Source organism: Oncorhynchus mykiss, chromosome 1 (genome assembly GCF_057628025.1).
Source record: "Oncorhynchus mykiss isolate SJ-2025 chromosome 1, ASM5762802v1, whole genome shotgun sequence".
NCBI classification, from domain to species: Eukaryota; Metazoa; Chordata; class Actinopteri; order Salmoniformes; family Salmonidae; genus Oncorhynchus; species Oncorhynchus mykiss.
The window spans coordinates 24,259,083-24,275,276 of record NC_143022.1 but is presented as its reverse complement, the minus strand read 5'-3'; the positions used below and the strand labels follow the sequence as shown (position 1 = coordinate 24,275,276).

The 16,194-nt window shown below is 41.8% G+C and overlaps 1 long non-coding RNA gene across 1 annotated transcript; it reads left to right on the top strand.

Annotated features, from left to right (window-relative positions):
- Nucleotides 1-248: 248 nt before the first annotated feature.
- On the top strand, nt 249-13,182 carry LOC149985442 (uncharacterized). Its single transcript, XR_016489213.1, has 3 exons — nt 249-983; nt 1,352-1,413; nt 11,217-13,182. It is a non-coding gene; the product is annotated as an uncharacterized LOC149985442 (long non-coding RNA).
- The last annotated feature ends 3,012 nt before the right edge of the window (nt 13,183-16,194 follow it).

Genomic DNA, 16,194 nt, shown 5'->3' with positions numbered 1-16,194 from the left:
TGAAAGATGATACTACAACAATAAAAAACAGAAAACGTATGCTCTTTCTTTCTCTTTTCTTCCACCAGATCTACTGTGTTATATTCTCCTACATTCAATTAACATTTCCACAACCTTCAGAATGTTTCCATTCAAATGATACCAAGAATATGCATATCCTTGCCTCTGGGGTTGAGCTACAGGCAGTTAGATTAGGGTATGTCTTCAGGCGGAAATTGAGAACAAGGGATGTAGCCATAAGAGGTTAATTAGAGCTCTAGGGGCGCTATTTCATTTTTGGATAAAAAACGTTCCCGTTTTAAGCGCGATATTTTGTCACGAAAAGATGCTCGACTATGCATATTCTTGACAGTTTTCGAAAGAAAACACTCTGAAGTTTCAGAATCTGCAAAGATTTTGTCTGTAAGTGCCCCAGAACTCATTCTACAGGCGAAGCCAAGATGATGCATCACCCAGGAATTAGCAGAATTTCTGAAGCTCTGTTCTCCATTCTCTCCTTATATGGCTGTGATTGCGCAACGAATGAGCCTACACTTTCTGTCGTTCGCCCAAGGTCTTAGCAGCATTGTGACGTATTTGTAGGCATATCATTGGAAGATTGACCATAAGAGACTACATTTTCCAAGTGTCCGCCTGGTGTCCTGCGTCGAATTCGGTGCGCAATTGCCAGCTGCTTCTACTTAACCATTTGATTCAGGGGAGAAAGCATGTGTCCAAGAACGATGTATCAATGAAGAGATATGTGAAAAACACCTTGATGATTGATTCTAAACAACGTTTGCCATGTTTTCAGTCGATATTATGGAGTTAATTTGGAAAAAAGTTTGCGTTTTGAGGACTGAATTTATGGATTTTTTTTGGTAGCCAAATGTGATGTATAAAACGGAGCTATTTCTAATACACAAGGAATCTTTTTGGAAAAACTGAGCATCTGCTATCTAACTGAGAGTATCCTCATTGAAAACATCAGAAGTTCTTCAAAGGTAAATGATTTTATTTGAAGGCTTTTATGTTTTTGTTAATGTTGCGTGCTGGATGCTAACGCTAATGCTAACGCTAAATGCTAACGCGAAATGCTAACTCTAGCTAGCTACTTTTACACAAATTATTGTTTTCCTATGGTTGAGAAGCATATTTTGAAAATCTGAGATGACAGTGTTGTTTACAAAAGGCTAAGCTTGAGAGATGGCATATTTATTTCATTTCATTTGCGATTTTCATAAATAGTTAACGTTGTGTTATGCTAATGAGCTTGCTGATAGATTTACACAATCCTGGATACAGGGGTTTTTTCATAGCTAAACGTGACGCAGAAAACGGAGCGATTTGTCCTAAACAAATAATCTTTCAGGAAAAACTGAACATTTGCTATCTGAGAGTCTCCTCATTGAAAACATCTGAAGTTCTTCAAAGGTAAATGATTTTTTTGAATGCTTTTCTGTTTTTTTGTGTAAATGTTGCCAGCTGAATGCTAATGCTAAATGCTACGTTAGCCATCAATACTGTTACACAAATGCTTGTTTTGCAATGGTTGAGAAGCATATTTTGAAAATCTGAGATGACAGTGTTGTTAACAAAAGGCTAAGCTTGAGAGCTAGCATATTTATTTCATTTCATTTGCGATTTTCATGAATAGTTAACGTTGCGTTATGGTAATGAGCTTGAGTCTGTATTCACGAACCCGGATCCGGGATGGGGAGATCAGAAAGGTTAAATGAAGGAAACTCCAATTCCCTTTTGAGTTTAACTAAATCAGAGGACCGCCCATGAGCCCAGTTAGGGTCGGGCATCCTGGGTCAGGCCCTTTTCTGCAACTCCCGAATAAAACCTCCACTTTGAGAATTTCTCAACAGACCATGTTTTTCTCCATTACGAGAGGACAAAGTTTTGAGACCAGACTGCTGAATCTTTTAACCACCCCACGTGGTTAAACTCTTAGACTATCGATACCGACAGAATAAGAACAAGTCTTTGATATTAATTACTAGTCTGCAGCTAGGAATTCGGTATTATTGAACGGGAAGACCGAAAACCGCCGAAACATCTATTCTGTAACGACATGAATGAATGTCACTCGGAACTATCCATTCGAACCACGATAGAGAGAGAGAGAGAGAGAGAGAGAGAGAGAGAGAGAGAGAGAGAGAGAGAGAGAGAGAGAGAGAGAGAGAGAGAGAGAGAGAGAGAGAGAGAGAGAGAGAGAGAGAGAGAGAGAGAGAGAGAGAGAGAGAGAGAGAGAGAGAGAGAGAGAGAGAGAGAGAGAGAAGAGAGAGAGAGAGAGAGAGAGAGAGAGAGAGAGAGAGAGAGAGAGAGAGAGAGAGAGAGAGAGAGAGAGAGAGAGAGGACGGACACTCTCCAACAGAAACAAACTTTTCAACAGAGACCCCCAGACGACACACTGAGCGTAAATATACATATTGATTGCAATTGTTCCCGAATGAGTGAGAGTTCATGTGCAAAGGATAAGCATGTCAATTGTTATAATTATCAACTGTGTGTTGTCTTATCTCAGTCGACCCCCACTTCCCTTTTGTACACCAAGCCGCGATGCCGGTTTATCCCACTAAGGAAACTCCGTTATCATTTCCGTGTAACTATCTACTGTTTGTTTATGCATTTCTGTGAATTACTTAGTTAGTAAATAAATGATTTTAAGATGTATCGATGACTCATAGTAAAATAAATAATTCATTAATCAGAAGACTAATTGATCAGAAATAAAATATCTGAAAAGTTATATTAGGAAAATTATAACTTTGTAATCTGAATATTTTCCTTGGTGCCCCGACTTCCTAGTTAATTACAGTTACATGATTAATCAATTTAATCGCGTAACACTAATTACAGAGAATCTTTGATAAAAACTAAAAGTCTTCATTTAATGATAGTAAAGACATAACAATTGTGTATGTGTGCCATTCAGAGGGTGAATGGACAAGACTTTAGTTATTTTGAATGGAGTATGGTAGTAGGTGCCATTCGCACTGGTTTGAGTGTGTTAAGAATTGCAGCTCTGCTGGGATTTTCACTCCCAACAGTGTCTCTGTTTTGTACACTCAGTGTATAGCTAGGCCTATATACATATAGACCATCATATTTTAACATATTCAAAAACCACATCAGCTGTTGTGAAATATTATCTTGCTGTAAGCCGTTTCTAAACATGTGCGTGACATGCAACCGCTAATCAGATGAAATAAAGAGCTAATATTCATTTCTTCAATGGAAGGTAGGTGCATGGATGTAACCTCGGCAGCCATTGACTTGCAAATGCAGCAATAAATCAGAAATAACTTAATCGATCTGAGGATCTAACGTGTGTGGATCTGAGGGGGATAGAGAATGGGTGCTATATGCCTGTGTGAGAGCAGGTATTTTTTAAGCGTATAGCTTATGTGGTTGATGTATAGGCTTCCTGTACTGTACGTGTTGGTGGCATCAAAATGGAGACGCCAGTGAGGTTGAGAAGTCAGCCATGTATTTCTCTCCCTGTCACCCCTGTTGATGACACAAGACAGGACAGCAGCCCACTGGCAGGGAGATGAAACTGGCTGTGCCGAGGAGGAACCAGAGAGGAGAGCAGCCAGCTGCTAGGATCTGATAACTTTATTACACTGTAAGCAGCCTTTAGAGCATGGACCAGGGTACACGCTCTTCCTCACATTAAAGAAAAAAAGAGGCCAGCTGCACTTTTTCTCAAGTCAAGGAAACTTGTATGAACCTACGATGAACCCGAGGGGTGCGTATGTTGTAACATATAATTATAGTGAGGGAGGGGATTGATATTAAACTATTATTTGCCCATATGTGATCATGCACCAAATGGCTGACCCAATCATTTTAACAAAATTGTATTTTATATGTAGACAGACACCTCACATGTTATTAAACATCAACAATGTTTTCCAATTAGTTTGGCCTGTGAAATGTGTGCAGTGAAAATCATCTCACCCCCCCCCCCCCCCCCCCCCCCCCCAACACCAAAAAGGGCATTGAATACAGTCATCAAGTATATGCAGGCAACAAAACATTAATGGCAGTATGAGAAGTGAGAATCCAAATATTTCACATCATTTCTGAGCCATGTAAAAGCTATAGGCCTAGTTGTAGTGATACTAGCATCCAGACAGTGCCTCTGCTCTCATTGCTCTCCATGGCCAGGAGCACCCAATAAAACGCCCTGGAAAATAACACAGGTGATCAGGTTGTCTCGTCATCTGAAAAGTTACACCATCTCCTGGGCTACTCACTTTATGATGTGAAACACATCTTGCTAGTCATTACACCCAGAGGCCCCATCTCAACCATCATTGGTAAGCACTCTACTTTTACTAAAACAGGTTACATCACATCAATGTTTCCTATCCCTGCACCTAACACACTAAGAGAGACAGGTGTCAAATCATAAAGCATGTCCACTCCTAAATCTAGCCTACAACCTGTGGCTGAGAATGAGTAAGGCTTTGCTCGGAGATTGAGGCTGTAAACGTCAAAATACTGCTTACTGGTTCAGAAATCGCTGAAGCATATCATGTACGTTTAGTTAGTTAAACATCCAGTTCCTCAGGTCAAAACTGATGACAAGGTGAACAGATAGTAAATTCCTGATTTGGCTCCAGCAGTTACAGTGCCTTGCGAAAGTATTCGGCCCCCTTGAACTTTGCGACCTTTTGCCACATTTCAGGCTTCAAACATAAAGATATAAAACTGCATTTTTTTGTGATGAATCAACAACAAGTGGGACACAATCATGAAGTGGAACGACATTTATTTGATATTTCAAACTTTTTTTTCAAATCAAAAACTGAAAAATTGGGCGTGCAAAATTATTCAGCCCCTTTACTTTCAGTGCAGCAAACTCTCTCCAGAAGTTCAGTGAGGATCTCTGAATGATCCAATGTTGACCTAAATGACTAATGATGATAAATACAATCCACCTGTGTGTAATCAAGTCTCCGTATAAATGCACCTGCACTATGATAGTCTCAGAGGTCCGTTAAAAGCGCAGAGAGCATCATGAAGAACAAGGAACACACCAGGCAGGTCCGAGATACTGTTGTGAAGAAGTTTAAAGCCGGATTTGGATACAAAAATATTTCCCAAGCTTTAAACATCCCAAGGAGCACTGTGCAAGCGATAATATTGAAATGGAAGGAGTATCAGACCACTGCAAATCTACCAAGACCTGGCCGTCCCTCTAAACGTTCAGCTCATACAAGGAGAAGACTGATCAGAGATGCAGCCAAGAGGCCCATGATCACTCTGGATGAACTGCAGAGATCTACAGCTGAGGTGGGACTCTGTCCATAGGACAACAATCAGTCATATATTGCACAAATCTGTCCTTTATGGAAGAGTAGCAAGAAGAAAGCCATTTCTTAAAGATATCCATAAAAAGTGTAGTTTAAAGTTTGCCACAAGCCACCTGGGAGACACACCAAACATGTGGAAGAAGATGCTCTGGTCAGATGAAACCAAAATTGAACTTTTTGGCAACAATGCAAAACGTTATGTTTGGCGTAAAAGCAACACAGCTGAACACACCATCCCCACTGTCAAACATGGTGGTGGCAGCATCATGGTTTGGGCCTGCTTTTCTTCAGCAGGGACAGGGAAGATGGTTAAAATTGATGGGAAGATGGATGGAGCCAAATACAGGACCATTCTGGAAGAAAAGCTGATGGAGTCTGCAAAAGACCTGAGACTGGGACGGCGATTTGTCTTCCAACAAGACAATGATCCAAAACATAAAGCAAAATCTACAATGGAATGGTTCAAAAATAAACATATCCAGGTGTTAGAATGGCCAAGTCAAAGTCCAGACCTGAATCCAATCGAGAATCTGTGGAAAGAACTGAAAACTGCTGTTCACAAATGCTCTCCATCCAACCTCACTGAGCTCGAGCTGTTTTGCAAGGAGGAATGGGAAAAAATGTCAGTCTCTCGATATGCAAAACTGATAGAGACATACCCCAAGCGACATACAGCTGTAATCGCAGCAAAAGGTGGCGCTACAAAGTATTAACTTAAGGGGGCTGAATAATTTTGCACGCCCAATTTTTCAGTTTTTGATTTGTTAAAAAAGTTTGAAATATCCAATAAATGTCGTTCCACTTCATGATTGTGTCCCACTTGTTGTTGATTCTTCACAAAAAAATACAGTTTTATATCTTTATGTTTGAAGCCTGAAATGTGGCAAAAGGTCGCAAAGTTCAAGGGGGCCGAATACTTTCGCAAGGCACTGTATATTTAGGTCAGATTTAAACCTAGTATCTGTCACAAAACAAAGGTGAAAAAGGACTGCACAAAGCAGATGTCCTAACCGACTTGCCAAAACTATAGTTTGTTAACAAGAAATTTGTGGAGTGGTTGAAAAACTAGTTTTAATGACTTTAACCTAAGTGTATGTAAACTTCTGACTTCAACTGTACACTAAGATTGGAGTCATTAAAAGTCGTTTTTCAACCACTCCACAAATTTCTTGTTAACAAACTATAGTTCTGGCAAGTTGGTTAGGACATCTAGTTTATGCATGACACAAGTAATTTTTCCAACTATTGTTTACAGGCAGATTATTTCACTTATAATTCACTGTATCACAATTCCAGTGGGTCAGATGTTTACATACACTATGTTTACTGTGCCTTTAAACAGCTTGGAAAATTCCAGAAGATAATGTCACGGCTTTAGAAGCTTCTGATAGCCTAAATGGCATTGTTTGAGTCAATTGGAGGTGTACCTGTAGATGTATTTCAAGGCCTACCTTTAAACTCAGTGCCTCTTTGCTTGACATCATAGGAAATTCAAAAGAAATCAGCCAAGACCTCAGAAAATAAATTGTGGACATCCACAAGTCTGGTTCATCCTTGGGAGCAATTTCCAAATGCCTGAAGGTACCACCTTCATCTGTTCAAACAATAGTACGCAAGTATAAACACCATGGGACCACACAGCTGTCAAAAAGCTCAGGAAGGAGACACGTTCTGTCTCCAAGAGATGAACGTACTTTGGTGCGAAATGTGCAAATCAATCCCAGAAAAACAGCAAATGACCTTGTGAAGATGCTGTGGGAAACAGGTACAAAACTATCAAAATCTACAGTAAAACGAGTACTATATTGACATAACCTGAAATGCGGCTCAGCAAGAAAGAAGCCACTGCTCCAAAACCACCTAAAAAAAAACAGACTACAGTTTGCAGCTGCACATGGGGACAAAGATCATACTTTTTGGAGAAATGTCCTCTGGTCTGATGAAACAAAAATATAACTTATTGGCCCTAATGACCATTGTTATATTTGGAGGAAAAAGGGGGAAGCTTGCAAGCCGAAGAACACCATCACAACCGTGAAGCACAGGGGTGGCAGCATCATGTTGTGGGGGTCCTTTGCTGCAGGAGGGACTGGTGCTCTTCACAAAATAGGGAGGAAAAAATGTTGATATATTGAAGCAACATCTCAAGACATCAGTCAGGAAGTTAAGGCTTGGTCGTAAATGGTCTTCCAAAAGGACAATGACCCCAAGCATGCTTCCAAAGTTGTGGAAAAATGGCTTAAGGACAACAAAGTCAAGGTATTGGAGTGGCCATCACAAAGCCCTGACCTCAATCCTATAGAAGAAAAAAATTGTGGGCATTACTGAAAAAGCATGTGCGAGCAAGGAGGCCTTACACACCTGACTTACAGCAGCTCTGTAAGGAGGAATGGGTCAAAATTCACCTAACTTATTGTGGGAAGCTTGTGGAAGGCTAGCCAAAACATTTGACCCAAGTTAAACAATTTAAAGGCAATGCTACCAAATACCAATTGAGTGTATGTAAATGTCTGACCCACTGGGAATGTGATGAAAGAAATAAAAGCTTAAATAAATAATTATCTCTACTACTATTATTCTGACATGTCACATTCTTAAAATAAAGTGGTGACCCTAACTGACCTAAAACAGGAAATTCTTTACTTGGATTAAATGCCAGGAATTGGGAAAAAATGAGTTTAAATGCATTTGGCTAAGGTGTATGTAAACTTCTGACTTCAAATGTATATGGGAGAATTTGAGTGGTTCTGGCCAGGTTCAGACAGACATTTTGGTGTACAAATCTCTCTGAACACCGTAGGGTCCTGTGTCTTATAGTGCTAGAAAGCCCCATCTGTCTGCTCTCCGCTTCCACTGTCTCAGCGGAGCTGACTTGAAATGTCAGGTTTCAGACCCCACATTTGCATAAGGAGTGACGTGTCACATTTTCTGGCCTAACCAGACAAATAATCGATTTTCTCTTTCTCTGAATGACAGCACAACCAGTCTAGCGAATTCAACCGTTGTGGTTTCATCACGCTGTGATATTCTCCGCTGGATTTAGAGCTCTCAACATGAAAAAATACTAAATAATTTCATAGAATTTAAACAAAACCACTTTCTCCTGGTCACAGAGGATGTGGATGTTTAGGAGTAAATTCCCTGTTGTCAGTTATATGAAATAGTTGCAATATTGTCCTGTCATTAGGTATGATCATATTTATTTGTGTAACGGCTTTCTTCCTGGGAAGGAGAGGCGGACCAAAACGCAGCGTGGTTAGGGTTAATCATCTTTAATAAAGACGAATACCGAGAAAACACTACAAATATACAAAACAATAAATGTGAAAACCGAAAACAGTCCTGTGTAGTGAAACAAACACAGACACGGAAATAACCACCCACAAATCTCAACACAAAACAGGCTACCTAAATATGGTTCCCAATCAGAGACAATGACTAACACCTGCCTCTGATTGAGAACCATATCAGGCCAAACATAGAACTGCGACCTGGCCAAGATAAAGCAAAGCAGTGTGACACAAACAACAACACAGAGTTACACATGGAGTAAACAGACATACAGTCAATAACACAATAGAAAAAAGTCTATATACAGTGTGTGCAAATGGCGTGAGGAGGTAAGGCAATAAATTGGCCATAGTAGCGAAGTAATCACAATTTCTGCAAATTAACAAAATCAAATCAAAATCAAATCAAATTTTATTTGTCACATACACATGGTTAGCAGATGTTAATGCGAGTGTAGCGAAATGCTTGTGCTTCTAGTTCCGACAATGCAGTAATAACAAGTAATCTAACTAACAATTCCAAATCTACTGTCTTGTACACAGTGTAAGGGGATAAAGAATATGTACATAAGGATATATGAATGAGTGATGGTACAGAGCAGCATAGGCAAGATACAGTAGATGGTATCGGGTACAGTATGTACAAATGAGATGAGTATGTAAACAAAGTGGCATAGTATAGTATAAAGTGGCTAGTGATACATGTATTACATAAGGATACCGTCGATGATATAGAGTACAGTATATACGTATGCATATGAGATGAATAATGTAGGGTAAGTAACATTTATATAAGGTAGCATTGTTTAAAGTGGCTAGTGATATATTTACATCATTTCCCATCAATTCCCATTATTAAAGTGGCTGGAGTTGAGTCAGTGTCAGTGTGTTGGCAGCAGCCACTCAGTGTTAGTGGTGGCTGTTTAACAGTCTGATGGCCTTGAGATAGAAGCTGTTTTTCAGTCTCTCGGTCCCAGCTTTGATGCACCTGTACTGACCTCGCCTTCTGGATGATAGCGGGGTGAACAGGCAGTGGCTCGGGTGGTTGATGTCCTTGATGATCTTTATGGCCTTCCTGTGACATCGGGTGGTGTAGGTGTCCTGGAGGGCAGGTAGTTTGCCCCCGGTGATGCGTTGTGCAGACCTCACTACCCTCTGGAGAGCCTTACGGTTGAGGGCGGTGCAGTTGCCATACCAGGCGGTGATACAGCCCGCCAGGATGCTCTCGATTGTGCATCTGTAGAAGTTTGTGAGTGCTTTTGGTGACAAGCCGAATTTCTTCAGCCTCCTGAGGTTGAAGAGGCGCTGCTGCGCCTTCTTCACGATGCTGTCTGTGTGAGTGGACCAATTCAGTTTGTCTGTGATGTGTATGCCGAGGAACTTAAAACTTGCTACCCTCTCCACTACTGTTCCATCGATGTGGATAGGGGGGTGTTCCCTCTGCTGTTTCCTGAAGTCCACAATCATCTCCTTAGTTTTGTTGACGTTGAGTGTGAGGTTGTTTTCCTGACACCACACTCCGAGGGCCCTCACCTCCTCCCTGTAGGCCGTCTCATCGTTGTTGGTAATCAAGCCTACCACTGTTGTGTCGTCCGCAAACTTGATGATTGAGTTGGAGGCGTGCGTGGCCACGCAGTCGTGGGTGAACAGGGAGTACAGGAGAGGGCTCAGAACGCAACCTTGTGGGGCCCCAGTGTTGAGGATCACTGGTGTGATAGATGTGCAGTTGATGAGTGTGAAAGTAGATATACTGGTGTGCAAAAGAGCAAAAAGGAAATAAAAACAATATGGGGATGAGGTAGTTCGATTGGATGGGCTATTTACAGATTGTCTGTGTACAGGTGCAGCGATAGCATCAGATAGCATCAGATAGCTGATGTTTAAAGTTAGTGATGGAAAAATAAATCTCCAACTTTTTTGCAATTTGTTCCAGTCATTGGCAGCAGAGAACTGGAAGGAAAGGCGGCCAAATGAGGTGTTGGCTTTGGGGATGACCAATGAGATATACCTGCTGGAAGGCGTGCTACGGGGGGGGGGGGGATGTTGTTATGGTGACCAGTCAGCTGAGATAAGGCGGAGCTTTACCTAGCAAAGACGTGCACTGAGATCCAGTACCTTAGACCGCTGCACCACTCGGCAGCCCATATGTTACTGTAAATATTGCCAAGAAGGCATAATAGCTGACACCATACTGTATATACTTTAGAGTATGTATCTGTTCCTTTAGTTAACAGTCTGCATGCCATTGCCTCATTGAAGAGCAACTGCTTTTTATAGAAACTACGAACTTTCCTACACACCTCATTAAATAAGGAATCAACTGTAATTGGGAAGATTTACATTGAAACTACTAGGCTAGATATCAGTAAGCTAAAAATCTTGCAAGCGCATAGGTGGTTGCAGAGTTTATTGTGGAGACAGAAGTTGGGAGAGGCAATGGCATGCATACTAATTAAACTGAACCCCTCAATGAATTAGAATCACATATCTAAGTAGCATGTAAGCTAACAATGTGAAATTCAGATCTATGCTGGGGTCCATGCTTGCACTGACACAAAAATAATAATGTCTGTGACATAAAACAATTATATGCATGTATGTCTGTGTATTTCAGGAAATGGCTTTCTGGAATCCTAAAGCAGCTGATTGGTCGGCCCCATTGCTGATTGGAAATCTGATCCCTCCCTCTTGTCAGGGGAAACAGCTGTCTCTTCAATTACCAACTCCTTCTCCAGCTTGATAAAACCCAGTGTTCCTCCCTCAGGGAGGAGAGCTTATTTTTATGTCAGGTGGTTGATGGTCAGGGAAAGTTTTGTTGATATTATTTTGTAGCCACTCCTTCAGAGGTATGTGTACGCCAATAGGACTTTGTGTTTTTGGTTAATTGAAAGTGTTCATGTAAATTATTGATAAATTATTCTGTTTCATTTGTTCCCAGGGGGGTTTAGGCAAGAGGCCTGCGGGCATATATAACCCATAGTAAACTCAGCTAAAAAAGAAAAGTCCCTTTTTCAGGACCCTGCCTTTCAAAGATAATTCATAAAAATCCAAATAACTTCACAGATCTTCATTCGAAAAGGTTTAAAAGCTGTTTCCCATGCTTGTTCAATGGACCATAAACAATTAATTAACATGCACCTGTGAAACGGTCGTTAAGTCACTAACAGCTTGCAGAAGGTAGGCAATTAAGGTCATAGTTATGAAAACTTAGGACACTAAAGAGGCCTTTCTACTGACTCTGAAAAACACCAAAAGAAAGATGCCCAGGTCCCTGCTCATCTGCGTGAACGTGCCTTAGGCATGCTGCAAGAAGGCATGAGTCAATGTCCGTACTGTGAGACGTCTAAGACAGCGCTACAGGATGACAGGACGGACAGCTGATCGTCCTCACAGTGGCAGACCACGTGTAACAACACCTGCACAGGATCGGTACATCCGAACATCACACCTGCGGGACAGGTACAGGATGGCAACAACAACTGCCCGAGTTACACCAGGAACGCACAATTCCTCCATCAGTGCTCAGACTGTCCGCAATAGGCTGAGAGAGGCTGGACTGAGGGCTTGTAGGCCTGTTGTAAGGCAGGACCTCACCAGACATCACCGGAAACAACGTTGCCTATGGGCAGAAACCCACCATCGCTGTACCAGACAGGACTGGCAAAAAGTGCTCTTCACTGATGAGTCGTGGTTTTGTCTCACAAGGGGTGAAGATTGGATTTGCGTTTATCGTCGAAGAAATTAGCGTTACACCGAGGCCTGTACTCTGGAGCGGGATTGATTTGGAGGTGGAGGGTCCGTCATGGTCTGGGGCGGTGTGTCACAGCGTCATCGGACTGAGCATGTTGTCATTGCAGGCAATCTCAATGCTGTGCATTACAGGGAAGACATCATCCTGATATGACCCCCAGCATGACAATGCCACCAGCCATACTGCTCGTTCTGTGCGTGATTTTCTGCAAAACAGGAATGTCAGTGATCTGCCGTGCCCAGTGAAGAGCCCGGATCTCAATCCAATTGAGCACATCTGGAACCTGTTGGATCGGAGGGTGAGGGCTAGGGCCATTCCCCCCAGAAATATCTGGGAACTTGCAGGTGCATTGGTGGAAGAGTGGGGTAACAACTCACAGCAAGAACTGACAAATCTGGGGCAGTTCATGAGAAGGAGATGCACTGCAGTACTTAATGCAGCTGGTGGCCACACCAGATACTGACTGTTACTTTTGATTTTGACCCCCCCTTTGTTCAGTGACACATTATTCAATTTCTGTCACGTCTGTAGAACTTGTTCAGTTTGTCTCAGTTGCTGAATCTTGTTATGTTCATATAAATATTTACACATGTTAAGTTTGTTGAAAATAAACGCTGTTGACAGTGAGAGGACATTTTTCTTTTTTTGCTGAGTTTATTAATCTGTCTATGCACACTAGGTAAGACCTGGGCGGACCACCCCCTGTATTTTGGTTAGCGCGCCAGGTGGTGCTAAAGGTTTTAATTTGTACTTTCTTTGCTTTGGTTCTGTCCAGACCCTTTTTCCCACATTTCTGTGTTAAGGAATAATAAATTCCCTGTAAACAGTATTTAATCTGCCTCTGTCGTCCTTCCCCGCACCTACGATCACATACTTTTTCACTTCACAGGGAGTTGAGATGTGTCAGGGTGTTGCGTTCCCTCATCCAAGTGGCGTACGTAACAGCATGAAATGTTATTGCACAAGACATACTGTATCAAGGATGCATACTGTATCAAGGATGCACATCCAGTTTACCACTGCAGGATTAGTTACCCATCTCTCTTAGGGTTCCATTCCACAAGCATGGCTTGTGCTGTTTCTAAACCCTGAAGGGGAATAAAGGACACATGTAAAATGGGGCCTCAGTCAGTTCCCCTTCCTCTTACGTGTGTGTGTGTGTGTGTGTGTGTGTGTGTGTGTGTGTGTGTGTCAGGGGCAGCCCACCCATTGAGCTATGACTGGAACAACACACCTGGCTGTGTTAAAAATGCCCTTGTGCGTTAACTCTACCATTGAACCACAGCCCAAATGTCAAACAGTGACACGGATAAGTGAACTCTAGAATGTAGGGGGAGTAAATCACCCAGCACACTCCCTTGTCATCAAGATCAGCTTGTGGGCACCAGGTTAAGCACACTCTGTTACAGAGAGAGAGAGAGAGAGTGTGTGTGTGTGTGTGTGTGTGTGTGTGTGTGTGTGTGTGTGTGTGTGTGTGTGTGTGTGTGTGTGTGTGTGTGTGTGTGTGTGTGTGTGTTTTTAATCTATCTTTGGCGAGATTCCAAAACTCAACATGCTTGCAATTCCTGTGCCTTCCTCACAACACAAATAGTGGAATGGAAATAGATCAAAATTGCATGGGATATACAATATGCAGACAGGCAACACATTTATCCTTTTAACTAAAACTTTTGTAATCAATCATCATAATTATGTAAGATAAGTCAAAGCAACGCATATGCAGTTGTTTCACTGTACCTGTGCAGTGAATTGTGGCAGCTTGCAAGAGATATGGCAACAATCAAAATAAACACGACCCTAATGTGCCAAACTATTCAACCTGAGCGATCGAGGAAAACAATGGGCCTGTTCCATTCACAACATATCTAGGATACAAACCCTCAGTACGAATGAACAATGTTTAAAGCAATGCTGCCTCAGTAACTAAACAGACATAACTCACTGCCACGCCACAAACCTTTTTTACTGTCAGACTAGGTGTCAGGAACCAGAGCAAAAAAAAAAAAAAAACAGTCATCCAGTAAATATGATTTCAATTTTGGTAATGTTCTAGTAACGTTTTTCAAATGGTTTGACATTCTTCTGTGGGAGTAACAGTACTTCAGCATAACATTTCCTACAGGTTTCAGGATTCTTTAGAATTTTTGCACTTTAATAACAGAAAATGTCTATTGTGTTTCACGGTATTACTTACCCGCCAGTGTTATGATTGCCGGTGATATTTGCCTATTTGCTACTCCTCCTGGGGTCCAGCAAAATTAAGGCAGTTTATACCATTTTAAAAACATCACAATACATTCAGACTGTGTGCCCTCAGGCCCCTACTCCACCACTACCACATATATACAGTACAAAATCCATGTGTATGTGTGTGTATAGCGTATATGATATCGTGTGTGTATGCGCCTATGTTTGTGTTGCTTCACAGTCCCCGCTGTTCCATAAGGTGTTTAGTATTCTAATTTTACTGCTTGCATGTGTTACTTGATGTGGAATAGAGTTCCATGTAGTCATGGCTCTATTTAGTACTGTGTGCCTTCCATAGTCTGTTCTGGATTTGGGGACTGAGAAGAGACATTTTGTGGCATGTTTTGTGGGGTATGCATGGGTGTCCGAGTTGTGCCCCAGTAGTTCAAACAGAGAGCTCGGTGCATACAACATGTCAATACTTCTCAAAAATACAAGCAGTGATGAAGTCAATCTCTCCTCCACTTTCAGCTGGGAGAGATTGACATGCATATTATTAATATTAGCTCTGTGTACATCCAAGGGCCAGCCGTACTGCCCTGTTCTGAACCAATTGCAATTTTCCTAAGTCCTTTTTGGTGGCACCTGACCACACGACTGAAAAGTAGTCCAGGTCTGACAAAACTTGGGCCTGTAGGACCTGCCTTGTTGACAGTGCTGTCAAGAAGGTAGAGCAGCGCCTTATCATATACATACTTCTCCCCAGCTTAGCTACTATTGTATCAATATGTTTTGACCATGACAGTTTACAATCCAGGGTAACTCCAAGCAGTTTAGTCACCTCAACTTGCTCAATGTTGTCACGACTCCTACCAAAGGTGGCTCCCCTTCCTGTTCGGGTGGCACTCGGCGGTCGTCGTCACCGGCCTACTAGCTGCCACTGATCTTTTCCTCCCCCTCCTTGTCTGTTTATTAGTTACACCTGTTGTTAATTAGGTTTATTAGTTGGGCTTTATTAGCCAGCTGGCCCGCCTGCTGGGTGTGCGGGATTGTTTTATGTGTACTCATTATACACGCCTGTAAGTCACGGTTGTTTGTGAACGTGAGTTGTTTTTGGGACTGTTTAGTTCCCCTGTGTTTTTGGGACTGTTTAGTTCCCCTGTGTTTTGGGGGCATTTGTTTTGAGCGGTGTCTGTTTTCACCTGGTTGGTGAATAAAGAAGTAGCGCTACTCTGAACTCTGTGTCTCCTGCATCTGACTCCTTCCTCCACTACACCCCGGGCATTACAAATGTCCACATTATTTATTACAAGATTTAGTTGAGGTTTAGGGTTTAGTGAATGATTTGTCCCAAATGCAATGCTTTTAGTTTAAGAAATATTTAGGACTAACTTGTTCCTTGCCACCCACTCTGAAATGAACTGCAACTCTTTTGTTAAGTGTTACAGTCATTTCAGTCTCTGTAGTAGCTGACATGTTTAGTGTTGAGTCATCTGGATACATAGACACTCTGGTTTTCCTCAAAGCCAGTGGAAATTCATTAGGAAAGATTGAAAAAATAATGGGCCTAGACAACTGCCATGGGGAATTCCTGATTCTACCTGGAATATGTTGGAGAGGCTTCCATTAAAGAACACCCTCTGTGTTCTGTTAG